At 47.6% G+C, this 15,986-nt stretch overlaps 1 protein-coding gene and 1 pseudogene across 3 annotated transcripts in view; one reads left to right on the forward strand and one right to left on the reverse strand.

Moving 5' to 3' along the window:
- The window catches only part of LOC142582172 (uncharacterized), a 673,231-nt gene that overhangs the window by 27,698 nt on the left and 629,547 nt on the right, over positions 1-15,986 (reverse strand). The gene's annotated exons all lie outside the window — the stretch shown is intronic.
- Positions 8,079-8,606, forward strand: LOC142583758 (protein GVQW3-like; annotated as a pseudogene).

Here is a 15,986-nt window from a genome sequence, read left to right on the forward strand (position 1 = left end):
ATCAAACGCGCGTGCTTTTTGTCGACTGAGTCATACATTCCATGGGGTTGTCTTTGTTTGGCCTGAATGTAGGCGAACAGCTCCTTTTTGAGTGTATCTCCGTACGTTACGAAGCGGTGACGGTGAGGCAACCGTACCTTGAAAGCGATCTGCAATGCCTACGAAGAGTGCCGATTGCTGATATAGCTTCGAACTTTCTGTTCTGGACGCTTACTTAGAGTTGAATAGAGACGCACGCGCCCGTATATGGACAAGCGATCTTGGGCTTCAATATGCACTGCTCGTTTATGTGCTCATTGAAATGCGTGTTCTAGGACTTTGAGAACACAAACTTACTTGTGGTAGGAAAGGTTGGTGCTTCCTGGCTGTAGTCTAGTGTCGCAAAATGGGTAAGTGCAAAGCCACGCCATAACGCTTGGGAAGCGGTGCGCCAATATAGAATATAGTGAAACATACTCGTAGGAGGCCACAAGCGTCCTAGCTAGCGTTGCATCAGATGTGCTTAAATGTGTTTGAAGGCCTTCAGCAATTGTGACAGCCGACGCAGCTTTTCGAAAGAGCGAGAGAGTTCGCAAGTGCCTGTCGTCTGCGAGAAAAGTATCGCGTTTGCAGCGAGCCGGCGTCGTAGCAGACGACACTTGTAGCATTCCGCTCAAGGACGCAACCCTTTCTCAAAATACAACATTCTTATTTCCATAAACACTTGATAAGTATCTTTAGATAAGTACACGCAAGGTTGTTATTGCTGTTGCAAAAATAAATAAATAATTATTCTCTGGCGTTAAATCGGGAACAGAATCGCACAATAATGTATACCCTGGTATGCCCTGGTGATAAACCATAGTAAACCGTGCTTCCATCTCAAAGTCATACAAAGTTTATGTAGCGTGTTGTACATTATATAACATACTGAAGAAATAGAATTAGATTTTACGCGATAATATTTGAGTATAGCTTCGTTTACTGCACCGCAAGCAAACGCCACTAGTCTAAAGATCGAAGTCAGTCCGAAGCCTGTACTTCCCATCATTCCCATGTAGGTTGAGGCAACGCTCATGAGAACCCCCGTAGACACTAGCGCCAAATTTTCCTCTAGGATATTTATTTAGAAACGATATGGTCGTACCATGTGGGTAGCGTCGCATCGCGGCAACTGGCTGAACTAAGGCTCACCGACGGCGCCCATTGACATAGGTCGGCTGTGTGGGAGAACACTAACTCACTCTCACTCACCATAATTTTTCCAGGTCCCGAACTCACTCTTGCTCACCTCCACTCACACTCACAAGCACCCACTTACGCTCGCACTCACCTCCACTCACTCTCACTGGCACTCACTCGCACTCGCAGTCACGTGCATTCACACTCACCTGGCACTCACTCGCACTCACCTCCGCTCACTCTCACTGGTATTCACTTGCACTCGCACACACTCCCCTCACACTCAGTGGCACTCACACTCGCACTCACCTCCACTCACTCTCACTGGCACTCACTCGCACTCGCAGTCACGTGCATTCACACTCACCTGGCACTCACTCGCACTCACCTCCGCTCACTCTCACTGGTATTCACTTGCACTCGCACACACTCCCCTCACACTCAGTGGCACTCACACTCGCACTCATCTCCGCTCACACTCACTGGCACTCACTCGCACTCACCTCCGCTCACACTCACTGGCGCTCACTCGCACTCATGACTTTTAAATGAGTGCGAGTGAATGTGAGTGAGTGCACTCATGAGTGACTGTGCTGCCCTCTGTAGCTCACAATTCCTGTATATATTCAAAACGAAGCTTCCAGTTTAGCACCTATTACATGTGGAGTGCGAGAAGGCAGTGTTGCCGGCGCAGTTTTATGTTTAAGATACATAAACGATTTGTCTTCCCGATTATATGGTAACATACGTCTATTCGCTGACGATTGTTTTTCGTACCGCTAAATTAATTGAAGTGATGATCACCATATACAATATTGTACCTTTTCTTCGTGTCAGGAGTGACAGAAGACTCTAAATGCCCAAGGTAATGGTAACAGTAAGTAGAAAGAAACAGATATCTGATTTTACTTGCATTATTAATGACACACCTCTCACTTGTGTATTTCAGGGTAAATATTTAGTTGTCACTTCAACACGCTCTTTCCTATGGCAAACCCATCTTAACAACATAACATCAAGTGGAAATCAATGTATATGCTGAGAACCAAAGCGAATCTTCTTCCCGAGAAAGCGCCTTTGCCTTGCGCACTCTGATACAAATCAGCTGGCCTACAAAATGCTTGTTAGACCAGTGCTAGAGTACGCATATATTGTTTGATTTACGTACACAAAAGAACTCATAAGAGGGGGTGCACAGGAAGGCAATAAGGTTCATTTATAATAAATACAAGCTAACGGATTCATCGTATGAATTATTAAAAAGAGCCGGTTTATTAACACTGCAAAGTAGGGCAAAACTAGCACGATTAAAGTTTCTTTTTTCAATTTAATCATGGTGACAAAACCATTGACACATCTGTACGAAGTTCTTTGAATCGTTCTAGGTCAACACGCCACCAGCACTGTAGAATACCTAATGCGTACAGCTTTAACTCAAATTGCTTTTAATATTCATATTTTATTAAAAGAATTAGGGAACGGAACGAACTTAGTCCTTCCACTACTAACGCTTTATATTTAAATAACTTCCTAACTTCGAGCGGCCGCCAACTTCAACAGCGTTCGCTCGGAGCTTGCCCCTCGTTGATCATCGAGGATGGAACGGCACGTAGACGAGATGACGTAAAACAAACTGGTTTAATACATCGCTACGAACGAGCGAACATCCAGCAACAGAGCACCATAGTGTATGCCAGCAACTGCAAAAGTTAGAAGCATTCTTATCTACAGAGCAGCACGCTCTTTGTTTATATCCCTTACGTGGTTCTGTCTTCACAGCACTGGAGTCTGGAACAAGCAATTCCAATGCATCTTTATGCTTTGAAGGACGCATTGGCGTATTTGTGTGCTCGCGCGTGGCGTGCCGCCCATTCAGTGTATTTGATTGAAAAAAAGAAAAGCTATTACGCGGCGTAGCGCACGTGCATAAAGAACGCGCCGCGGGCACAGGCAAGAGCAACAACTACAAAAAAAAAAAAAAACTGCGCATGCAACATGGCGGAGGGGGGGGAGGGGGCGGCTGCTGTTCCTGTTGCCATGGCGACGTAAAGAAGCACGTGTGCCGCCACTTTCCTAAATTATCGCCCGCCCGAAAGGGCCGTAACTGAAGGGCGTGTTGGCGCTAGCGTGGAAAAGAGCGGCTGCATAAACTCGACCAAGGGGAGCCACGTGGAGATTCACACGGCGGTCTGGAACACGAGCGCGGTTGCCTTAAATACTGGGAGAGTGTCCAAAGCGCCAGCTCCCGCGTGAGCCTTTTGCGGGAAACTGGCGCGCTGCGCCGCTGCTGTGCGGGACCCGTTAGTGTTCCTGTATATGCTCCCGCAAGGAGCAGAGTTGCGCATAACTTTTTCGGCGCCGATCGCATCGCTATTCGCCGAGCGCTTTCACGTGGCGCAAAAACGACGTCAAATGTTCAACTGCGCCGCTGCAAAACCGACTTTGCGGGCGCGACGCCGACTCGTCATTTCCGTCAGTGCTATCGACGTTGCACTCAGTGGACCGTCGAGCGTGTGTTGCATTCATCGGCTGCAGGTCGCTGGTACGGTATTTTACGAGATCAATTCAATGATCTTGGTCAAGTGATACGAAACACATCATAGTGATACTCGTATTCCAGTATGAAGGGTGCAGCGCACCAAACTGCATAAACCGCGCGGAAGGTGGCAAAGCTTCTTACGCGGTGCCGTGCGAACGGTATAACTACTGCGTACAGGCCGAGACCGGTGGGCTCCGAAAGGGACCAGGACATGCGAGGGGCGTTCGCCTTGTTTACACTAAAGCAACATTTATCCCGAGTAACACCACATTTAACGGCGAGATGCGTACGCCTGGCATGAGAGGTTGTTCACTTTTTGAACGATTTTTGGCGTATATGTGCAACATGACACAGACGCGGGACGAAGAATGAACAATATGTCCGTGTCGCGCTGCACATATACGGTAAGAACGTTAACTTGCTTGTACGATTGTTCTTGCTATGCGGTTCTGGAACGGTGTGTTCAAAACCGTGTAAATATTAGCAGGTACGAATTAGCCCAGTGCAGCCTGGTGTTCTCTCTACTATTTCTCATTTTATTTTTTGTAGGCGTTGTACTTTTCATGTAACGTTGATTGATGTGCTAGTGTTCATTTATGCGTAGTAAGCGAAAGCCTGACATGCTCCCGCTTATAAGACCGCTGTGATAGCTTCAGCATTTACCGCCTGCAATATCTTGCTTGTTATGAGGAATGTTGTTATCGACATGACGAATGTAAAATTCTGTCTGTATGTTTAATAAGCACTGTGTTACAGTAAGTGGCCTGAGTAGTATGAAGAGATCAAGAAAATGTGTTCCCATGTTACCGTCTGCAATGTGCGAATAATTACTTTGCAAGTTTGTAATCTTGGTGTGATGAGTGCAACAAAAAGAAACTGTTGCTACTCTTAATAGCTTGTTGCCTTTGCAGTTGCATTAAATACTGCCTCCCGAGGTTTCAGGAACCAGCACTCTTGCCCTGCTGCCAGCAGCCATAGGTCATGCATTCCCTTGTACTAAATAAATTTGGTCTACAAACTGCTACATATTGAATCCTTTTCCACTTGGAGATCTTATGCTACAAAGCAGCTGTTTAGTCTGCGCTATGAATGAATCGTAAAAGTAAGCAATGCCTAAAATGTGCGCGTGTGAAAATTTGAAACGCGTTTAAATCTACGTGTCTCCACCGCATATATCGAAAAGGTAGAGCTGCTGTGAACGACGGTTAGTGACGTTAGTGATAAATGAGGCTCTGGTAATGGTCACTGACATAACTGCGGTAACGATATTTCGCTTCGACGATCATTAATCGGCTGCTTCCGGCAGCCAAAACGCGCTTCACCTTATTGTTCACCTTACGTGTGAAGTTTTCTTTAAACATCCTTTAAAACATTTCTTCCCTTCTGGCCTCGGCTAGAAAACTTCATATGCAGGCTGAAAAACATTGCACCGCTTTTTGTTGCAAGGTACTGCTGGTTTGCACGCAAACTTTTGAGCTGTTCGAGCCACGGACGTAGTCAGGATTTTATTTCGGGGAATCGAGGGGGGTGCTGCCCCTATATGCATGTTTGTGCGTGTGTATGTATACGTACATACAAAACGAAAAATTTCAGGGGGTTCAAACCCTACTCCCCTCCGGTTACGCCAACGGTTCGAGCGTAGCCTGCATTAAAAAGTGTCATCTTGCTCAGCACTTGCGCACAATGCCACGCGTAGCTCGCGACGAGCAAAAAAAAAATCAAATGGAACACCGCGCGGCATTTGCCTCCTGCGCGTACTATGAATGGCTTCACTGCATAGTTCTAACATAATGCCGCACCGCGTTTTTACAATTGCTAGTAGGTACAGCTGGACGTGGCGCTTTTGACGGCGCTCGATGTTTCTGCGCAGGCGTGAGTAAGAGCGGGCCCGAGAGAGAAAATCTGGGGGCGTTTGCTCCTTGAATATATGACTGAGCCTAGGCACTACGGAGGAGGTTTCTTAGAGCGCGTTGTATTCGTTTGTCCCCTAGACATGCGGGCAATGCGGAGTGCGGTCGAGTTGGTTTATACGCTCCGCCGCTGGCTGCCCGCGTGGTGAGGGAGTGGGCGCGGACGCCGCTTGGTGATTGCTATGCCTGAAGGGACAATGTTCTGAGTGGTGTTGTATAAGTCGCGGGTCGCTTCTTTCGTCGCGACGATAGATCGGATTTTTTACAAGCACAGCTCCAGGAAGGCACATGTAACCGGCAAATGGAGGCCTCACGAGAGCACCCGAGGTTATATTAAAGCAGGCGATGCAGGATCTCCGTTGCACCCAAGCGGTAGCGGGGGGATCAAAGCTGGAAGCAGGGCGGCCCGTGGGTTGCGGCCGCAGAGGCCGAAGCGTGCCAGGGTGTGTACGCATAAAAAATTGGCGCACAGCCGATCTTATACTTTCTTGGCACGCGCAGGCCTCTGCGAGCCCCAATCCACGGACCAGTCAGGCTTCTAGATTTGATGTCCCCGTTGCCGCTTTGGTGTCCTGGAGGCGCCGCCAATAATGCGAAAAATGGCACGTTCTTTTCATTAGTAAAAACATGATCGAATAAATATAATTGCGTTGAGCCGCAAACTTGCGATGCTAAGTTCAGCACTACCGCGCCCAGCCACTTCTGTCGGCACGACTAGGGATAAGCGCATGCAGCGCACGCCAAGAAACTCCTCCGTAGTACCTAGGCAGAGTCGTATTTTCAAGGAGCAAAACTTCCGACATTTACCCTCTCGCACCCGCTCTTACTCGAGTATGCGCGCAAACGTCCGCTGTCTCCGCAAGTACTACGCCCCGCTGTACCTACTAGCAACTGGAAATACGCAACCTTCAACTTCGTAAAGTAGCGACACTCTCCTCCTCCGTCTTCATTCCTCGTCGTTTCTCCTCTCATTCCTCCTCTTTCTCCTCTCGTTTCTCCATTCCTCCACGCTCCATGCTCGACCGTGGCGCCGCCTACAGCGCTCGAACGTAGCAGACGACCTTTCGCAGAGTGAATGCACGGGTGGTAAGGCCCTGCGCTTTCAGCGTTCGCGTTGGCTTTCCAGCTCCGAGTAACTTCGTCTACAGCATAGAATTTCTAAACGGACGGTTATGCAAATTCAGTGACGGCAGTTTTTTTTCTCTTTTGATAGCTATTCTTTAAAGAGTATCTGAACGAGCGCTGACGCTGTGCCATGACGACTCCGAATGTATCGCGTGCGCTACAATAATAATAATATTTGGGGTTTTACGTGCCAAAACCACTTTCTGATTATGAGGCGCGCCGTAGTGGAGGACTCCGGAAATTTTGACCGCCTGGGGTTCTTTAACGTGCACCTAAATCTAAGCACACGGGTGTTTTCGCATTTCGCCCCCATCGAAATGCGGCCGCCGTGGCCGGGATTCGATCCCGCGACCTCGTGCTCAGCAGCCCAACACCATAGCCACTGAGCAACCACGGCGGGTGCGTGCGCTACAATAAGGTACGCAATATTTGTGAAGTGCGTATCGCAAGATCTTGTTGCCAATGGTTGCAAATAGCACATGTACGATCGGGTGCCAACATTCTGACCTCCAGCAAGACCTCAGTAGACTAAATAATCCGCACCGTCCATACCATGTGAATTCGCGGCGCGTATCAGCTATGACCTAGAAAGGACGACAGAGGGCACGAACGTACGCTTCCCTGAAAGTTCGAAAGAGTGCAGAGCCGCCAACGTGCCAATCTTCTAAGCACGCTCAGGCTCAGAGGTGGGCGCTTGTGCTATTATGTTTCTCGTGCCTCAAAGACGACAGAAATACGCGCGATCGATCATCGAGTCGGGATTCTACGTATATACAAAATGAAATCAGTTTTTGTAGTATTCGTTCGCGAAGCGGGAATGCGGGAACAGCGCTTCATTCAGGTTAAAACAGTTGCATTGTTTTTTCAGGTTAGTGACTCATCACGAATAACATTTCATCATGCGTTAGCTTGTCCGTCCAGGAAGGGACGTACTTACCCGAACTGACGGGCACAATGCATTGAGGACGGTTGTGCTCGCTCCAGAATAACATTTGCGAGATATCGCTTTAGTGATGTGATGACGGCGCAAAGAATTGCCGTGCTATGACGCGGCCCAAATTGCGGTAAGTGAAATGATGCAGTCGTTCATATTGAGGCACCATTTGTTGTGTCATTACGTGTGTCTCGGAGACATACGATGTCTGTTAGAAAAGTATCTGACATTATTTTTTTTTTTGCGAACACCTGATGGATATGAAACAAGCGTGCTTCCATCAGCTGACCTTGAACCTTCGTGCGCAGGTGCGAATTTTTTCCCGCCTGCCGATAGCGTCAGTCACTGGGACGCAGCGTTTGAATGAGGTAGTGCGCAGTGCTCTCGTCGGTTTTTTATTGCAAGGAAAATGGCGGAGCGACCGGATTAGCGCTACTGCATCAAATTTTATCAAAAACTGGGCGACGACCAAGTGGAAACCATTCGGAAGAGTCAAACGGCTTTCGGTGACGATGCCATGAACAGCACACATATTAAGGAGTGGTACAACCGGTTTAAAGACAGCCGCACATCGGTGGAGAGCGAGCCACGCTCCGGTCGGCCATCAATATGCCGAAAGGACCAGGTCATTGCTGAGGTGAACGCTGTGGTGATGCGGGACCGTCGTGTGACTATCCGAGAAATAGCGGAAGAGGTGGGTATCAGCACTTTTTCTGCACATTCAATTATGACCTACGATTTGGCCATGAAGAGAGCTGCGGTGAAATTCGTGCCGAAGCTGCTCACGGTGGAGCAAAAGCAACTTCGTGTTGAAGTCTCACAGGACATGCTGGATTCCACAAATAGTTAACCCGACTTCATGAGCGCCATAATCACCAGTGACGAGTCTTGGGTGTACGGGTGCGACCCGAGAACCAAATCCCAGTCTTCACAGTAGAAGCATTTCACGTCACCAAGACCAAAGAAGGCCCGCGAGGTGCGCAGCAACGTCAAAGTGACGCTGACTGCTTTCTTTGACTGCCGCGGTGTGGTACACCACGAGTACGCACCACAGGGTCAAACAATCACCAAAGAGTACTACAGGGATGGCCTGCGTCACCTACGTGATGCTGTGCAGCGCAAGAGACCGGAGATGTGGTCAACAGGAAATTGGCGCATCCATCAAGACAATGCTCTTGCACATTCCTCGCACTTGATTCAGACTTTTTTGGTGAAAAACCATACTCTTTAGTACAACAGGCTCCTTACTCTCCTGATATGGCCTCCTGCGACTTCTGGCTGTTTCCCAAAATTAAGAGGCCATTGAAAGGAGCGCGATTTCAAACAAGAGAGGACATTGCGGCTGCAACGACAGCTGAGCTAAACTCCATTCCGAAAGAGGCCTTCTTGGAGTGCTTCCAACAATGGCAGCACCACTGGGAGAAGTGTATGGAGTCCCAAGGAGACTACATTTAGTATGACTAGGCTTCCAACGCTCCAGTTATGCCATTTTTTTTCCTCGGTCAAAGGTCGGATACTTTTCCAACAGACCTCGTAGTGGTCGAACGAGCTAATAGTTGAACGAGCGAGTAAGCAAACGACTAAATGAACCAGCGAATGGCGACTAAACCAGCCAGTGGATGAGCGAGCGACCGCACGTTTTCTTTGCGGGTGCTCCACCAGCGCATCTTAACATGCACACACTTTAAAGCTGACAAGAATGAACACGTACGTCTCAAAGACTTATGATGCTGTCGTTCAGCGACGAGCGCATTTCGGGAGAGCACGCACACTTTTACTTTATATCGCGAATCCACCGGGCGACCGCCAATGAGAAACACGAACGAAAGAGGCGAATAAAGCTATTCGCTCTAAAGAAGGCTAGAAGAAGAAACAACAAAATGCGGAGAGTTCTTTTCCTAACATAGGTTTTCACGCTCGAGCCTCAAATTTTATCAAAAGGAATGCACTGAATTCTAAAGGTTTCGAAATTACGTTTTCGCACGCAACTTCGCGTGACCGTGAATTCAAGCCTGTTGGCGCACAATACGATTACGGGTACTAAATTAAACCACGTCTGCTTAAATAAACAAACTACACGCCGCGTAGGAATCGTGTTAAAGCGTGCAGACAAAAATGGCAACCTCCTCAGTCAACTGTGCAATATCTACTACGTTATGGCGCGCAACAAGTTACGCAAGCCGGACACATACTACACTATGAGAGACTCGCAACTACTTCTATAGTCGTGTGGAGAATGTTGGTCTGAAGTTCTCCCTCCAATACGATGAATCCATGTATTATCTTCTTAACCCGTAGCGCTTACAGGACGGTATCGAGAACAGCTTCTTGTTTTCGCTGACACTATTTTGGCATACGAAGGCGCAGCAGGTTATGGTGACAGAAAATGCCGGGAAACGACGCAGCATTTACCACAAAACTTAGTTCAAGGCGTTCGCAAACCAAAATAACATGGAGCAGCAACGGCACCATCACGCGCTCCTCGCCACTTCGTAGACGCTTCTGAAGCGAAAATGGAGCTGAAGCGCGACTGTTAACAAAGAAGCCGACGCAAGGGCCCACGTGATGCTATTAGGCCAATAGCGACGTGGCGTCGGCGTCGGCCAGAGCGCGCGAGGAGGAGGCGGCATTCTTCAAAGCGTGCCGCTACTTTACGAAGTTTAAGGGGCTTTAGGACCCGTGGGATTTCTGCGCTCGGGAAGCAAGTGGAAAGCCAGGGGCGACTGCTACGCGCTGTAGTTTTCTTGCGTGCAGTTTCTACGCAAGAGACTTCGAGGCTATACAACTTTAATGGCGTGGTACGGCATGGAACATACCCATCTTTACGCGTTGTCTAAGTGCTGGCGCAGCAAGATACTGGAAAAATCATGCGTCGAACGGAATCAGCGCGGCCTAGTTCCGGTGCTAGAGTTTGTAAATGGCAATGTGGGAGCTGTACGTGCGTAGAAACGCGCAAAATGAAGTCGCACGCACAAGGAGAGAATTAAAACAAAGTTTTTCGCATGGGTAATTGGGCAAAATGGTGATCCATGGAAGAATTAAGAGTAACGAAAAAAAATAAATTGTTCGCGCAGTCAACTGCAGTACATAGGTGCAGCTACAGCTTCGCTCACCACTATGAGCTTTCCAGTCACGGTTGCCAGTGGTTTACAGTCACATCCAAATGTCTTCATTCGACAATTTGTTAGCCTCGACTAGTACTTTATTGTCCAAAGAGCACCGAAAGAGAGCTTAAGGGAAGCGAGATAACGAGTAGAGACGGCCGCCGTAATCATGTTAGCTTATTTCGCTTTAGAGATAGCGCGCAGCAACGAGCTTCGCCCCGCTAAGACGAAGCTTGCATTGAATGCAGACGTTAGAAATAAAAGCAATGACAGGTAAACATTATTCCGCAAGGTTGTACACAAAAGGTGTCCCACAGAAAGAGACTTTACAGATATCCAGATAAAATTGAAATAAAGGCATAGATATATACCAGCATTTTAGCTGTATAAATTAAATAACTGTCGAATCAAAAATACGGCAAGCAATGTACAAACGTAGAAGTGTCATTTCAATCACTTTGGAAAATTGTTCAGTAATACAAACCTGCTCTATATAAATAATGAATATAACCAACAAATATGAAGATCTCTTATGTACTGTGCCTGACTAAAATATAACAGCAGACAAATATTCATTATAAACAGGTACAGAGTGGACGTTTCGGAGTATGCTGGGGTCAGTCATGCATCGGCTTTGTGTCTTTCTACGAGGATCACTGTACATTGTAGTGCATGGTATGGTAGAGCTTTAATGAAGTTCTGTAGATCGCGAGTCTTCACGAAGCGGGCCGCTCCCACGTGGGAACCGGAAGGCCGAGCCTCTCGGCCGCATCGTGGGCCTGTTGGGCAGCCCAGAGTTGGTCAGCCAGAAGAGGGCTGCGCAGAACCGCCTCCCATCTGGCCAAGCTGTCACCGATGATAGAGCGGGACCGGGCACACCACCAAAGCATGTGGCCTAACGTGGCTATTTCTCCACAATCGCGGCAATCGCGGCAGGTAGCATTGATGTCAGTATCCGGATAGATTTTATGTAAGAGCGACGGATTGGGATAGGTATTCGTTTGTAGTAGACGGAGCGTTATTGCTTGAGCTCTATTCAGCCGCGGATGAGGAACAAAATAGGTTCTACGGTTGAGATAGTAGTGTTTAGTAATCTCGTTGTACGTGGAGGGCGTGTCCCTGTTCTCTGGGGAGTCTGCTTGCGATTGGTCGAGGGTAGCGCGGTGGGCAAGTTCTCATGCAGCACCGTGAGCCGACTCCTTGAGGTTGGGAGCAGCACCCTTTATCTGACCCTGATGTGCGGGAAACCAATAAATGAAGTGGTGCGTGATTGCCTTGCCCCCAAGAAGTCTGAGGGCCTGTTTGCAAACGGTGCTTTTTTCAAATGGTCTGACTGCAGATCTTGAATCCCTATAGAGTTGACATCCCGTGAGCTATCCAGCGGGGCTAGTGCAATAGCCATTTGTTCAGCTATTTCGGAGTCCCTCGTCCGGACCGAGGCAGCATTGGTGATTCCCTGCCGACCATCGACAGTGACGATGGCGAAAGCCCGACGTCCCTTACAAGAAGCGGCATCCACAAAGCTGACCTGTCGCTGATCAGTGTGTATTTGCCTAAGGAGGTTGGCCGCCCTTGCCTCCTTCTACAGCGATTATGATCGGGGTGCATGTTCCTAGGTATGGGCGCGACCGTAATGTTCTTAAGAATCGACGGAGGAACGTCCGAGAACTTCTTCGCTACTCTTTCAGGGTGATATCCGAGTTCCTGCAAGATGAATCTCCCTGCCTTCCTTGTAGTGAGGCGAGTAAGCTACGCGCGGTCCTGGGCCTCTGCAATCTCTTCGAGAGTATTATAATGCCAAGCTACATTAAGGGCTCTGTACAAGTGTACACGGCTAACCCGAGTACCCGCTTAGTAATCTTCCTAAGCTATGCATTCAATTTATCCCGCTGTGCCCGTTTCCATCAATGCATGGCTGCCACGTATGTAAAGTGGCACAGAACGAAGGCATGCATTAGTTGAGTGAGGTTATCCTCCTTGAGTCCATGATGCCGATTTGATACCTTCCGTAACTAAACGAACAGCACTTTCAGTTTTAGCCATTAGCTTGCGTATACTCTTGCCATTTGTACCCCCTGACTCAACGATCATGTCCAAGACCTTGAATGAATCGACTCTGGTTATGCGGCAACCGTTTTTTGTATATAGGCTAATGTCACGGTCTTCTAACGATTTCCACCCCTTGGGCCTTCGACCGCGTTTCTTGTGACTATACAGTAAGAGTTCCGTCTTCAAAGGGGAACATCTGAGTCCGGTGGATTCGAGATAGGTTTCGATATTGTCTATGACCTCCGGTAAGGCTCCCTCAACCTGACCGTCTTTGCCTCCTGTGCGCCATATAGTTATATCGTCATCATACATAGTGTGTTTGATGCTTTCAATCTCGAGAAGCTTTCTGCTTAGGTCAACCGTGGCTATATTGAATAAACAGGGGGAAATGACTGACCCCTGTGGGGTGCCCCTCTCGCCAAGTTCCAGCAGTTGTGATTCGAGATCGGCCACCAGGAGGGTAGCCCTCCTATCCGAGAGGAACGATCTAACATAAGTTGTAAAATCTCTCACCCAGATTGAGCCGAGATATTGAGGCTAGGATATGCGAATGTAGAACGTCGTCGAAGGCCTTCTCAAGATCAAGTTCCTAAACGGCCCGAGTGCCGCTAGAGTCGTCTATGATTTGATGCTTAATCAGTTTCCTGGTATCCTGTGTGGATAGGCCTGGTCTGAATCCTATCGTACTATGGGGGAAAATGTCGTTATTCTCCAAGAACCGGGAAAGTCGATTCAGGACCGCGTGCTCCACTAGCTTACCCACACAGGATGTAAGCGAGATGGGCCTCAAGTTGCCAACGCTAGCTGCTTTGCCAGGTTTGGGCATGAGTACTGCGAGAGCAGTCTTCCAAGGTAATGGGACGGTTCCGTTCCTCCAAATTTCATTAATATACTCTGAGGTATGTGATTGATTTGTCATCCAGATTTCGCAACGCCTTGTTGGAGATGCGATCCGGCCCTGGTGCGGATCTACCATTGATTCCATGTAGGACACTACGAATCTCCTCAACGCCAAACTCCGCATCCAGGTAGGAATTGGCATGGCCCTGGTAATCGAGATGTACAGGAGACCGACCACCCTGAGTCGACTGGGAGATATTTGTCAGGAAGCGTGCGGATTAATTTATCCTCAGAGGTCGTTCGTGCGGCCTTCTATATGGTTCTACCAATGACATGCCACTGATTAGACTTAGTATTCGTCTCGTTAAGCAGATGCTTAAGCAAGCTACAAGTTTTACCATTGCGCATTTGGCCGTTTATCGAATTGCAAACCTCGTCCCACTGCTGTTTCGAGAGGGTTACACAATGCCCCTCTATGTGTTTGTTAATCTCTAAAATCTTTTTGCGTAGCCTACGATTAAGTCGCTGACATTTCCATCTGTTGAGAATGGACTGTTCGGCCTCTAAGAGATCACTGCACATAAATGAAAAATATTCATCCGAGGTGCTGGGATTGTCTAGGTATACTTTGTGGCGCAAAATACATTTCTTGTAAAGGGAGAGAAGAAAGGTAAACAGTGAATTGGCGTTTCAGTGTCTTCCTTTCTTCTGTCCCTTTTCAAGAAATGCATTTTGCGCCACAAAGCATACCTAGAAAATCCAAGCACCAACTTGCTCAAGAAGAAGTCCTGCTGGGATTGCTTCACCATAAAAAGTGCGATAGATTAGAATGTTTTAAACGAAATCAAATTATCCAGTCTCACGTACGGCAGCCTAACTTAAGATATTTTGAAGATTTACCGCGGTTAGCGTGAGCCCGTTCCAAAGAGTTTGCAAAAAAATGGAGACGAGTAGTTACATAGAAAGCAATAATTTCAGCGGCAAGTGAGTGCGCGCGAATGAGGCACCCGACCGCAACTTCCCGCTTTTTCCTGATTAGTTCAATAACGTCCATACATCACGCTTTCGTGATGAAGCTCCTGAGTACTGAAACACCCTGTGAAAAGGTTGTCAGTATCTCTCACAAATCTAAGCCATGGCCAAACGGGTACAGCAAGCCTCCCTTGTCCCGCAGCTAGACGTGTGTAATCAGCTGAGCTCAGCTGACTAACATATTCTGTCCTGGTTACTAAAATATCGTGAGTGTTCACACTTTATTTTCAGAACAAACTTCCTAGTCACATAGCTGCAAATGTAAAAAAAGGAGCCTTTCATCCCTTTTTTGAGACACGCCTTCGGTCCGGTTCTGCACCGGACTGGTTGCCTTCTTCTATCAGCCTTTCGATCAAGCAAAATTTTCTGGATTTGCAACACCTGCATCGTCTTGAAATCATCACTTGTTCTGAATTGATGCAATGAAGCAATGCCTAGCTATGCGGCGGTGGCGCGTAACTGCGGAATGAGCGAAGAGGAGAAAGTAACGTCGGGAGCGGTGGTGCAATGTGGGGACGACATTACGCCGCATGATAGCTGTATATGAGAGACGAGAAAGGTTAGGAGACCGAAAGTGATGATGTAATGCGGAGACAACATTACCAAGATTACGCCGTATGACTAAAAAGGTGCAGGGGCTTTACGTATGATAGGTCAATGAGAACGGAGAAATGAGCGAGGTCTGGAGGTGATATATCCGGTCAACCCGCCAGAAACATTGAATCCCACATCTGCGTCATCTGCATTTGTCCGGCCCCTCCTCCTTTTTAGGAAATTTTCCTTATATACAGAATCTAATTTTTTTCGAGATTGAAATGAATATATCACTATTACTGGCCCAGCCGTGCCCGCATTTATTCTGTGACAGTTTAAATTTTACAACAGCCTCGTTATATAATTCCTGAGTCTTCTCGTAAATCATCAACATGTAATTCGTCTCATGATATATCACATGCAAATGGCCCGCCAGCGGTATAAGCGTAATTTGTTGCCTAACGTAGGATTATAACGTAAACAAGCAATCATTTATTGTGCATGACGATGTTATGTATCTGTTTGCTATAAATTACCACCCTCGATGCACTACAAATATGTCTATTAACTTTAAATATCGTACTGCTATTGCCTTGAATGGCAGTAAAACGTGAGAAGTTTACGTCCTCATAAGTTGTCTCATTTCAGTATGTAATTACGACTACGTATAAATTGATCAGCAAGTATAGTTGCTATGTACGAACCGGCGAGCATACAGAATAAATTGCTAAATTTACTTTCATGTTGAAAACGAAACA

Source organism: Dermacentor variabilis, chromosome 5 (genome assembly GCF_050947875.1).
Source record: "Dermacentor variabilis isolate Ectoservices chromosome 5, ASM5094787v1, whole genome shotgun sequence".
Classification (NCBI taxonomy): domain Eukaryota; kingdom Metazoa; phylum Arthropoda; class Arachnida; order Ixodida; family Ixodidae; genus Dermacentor; species Dermacentor variabilis.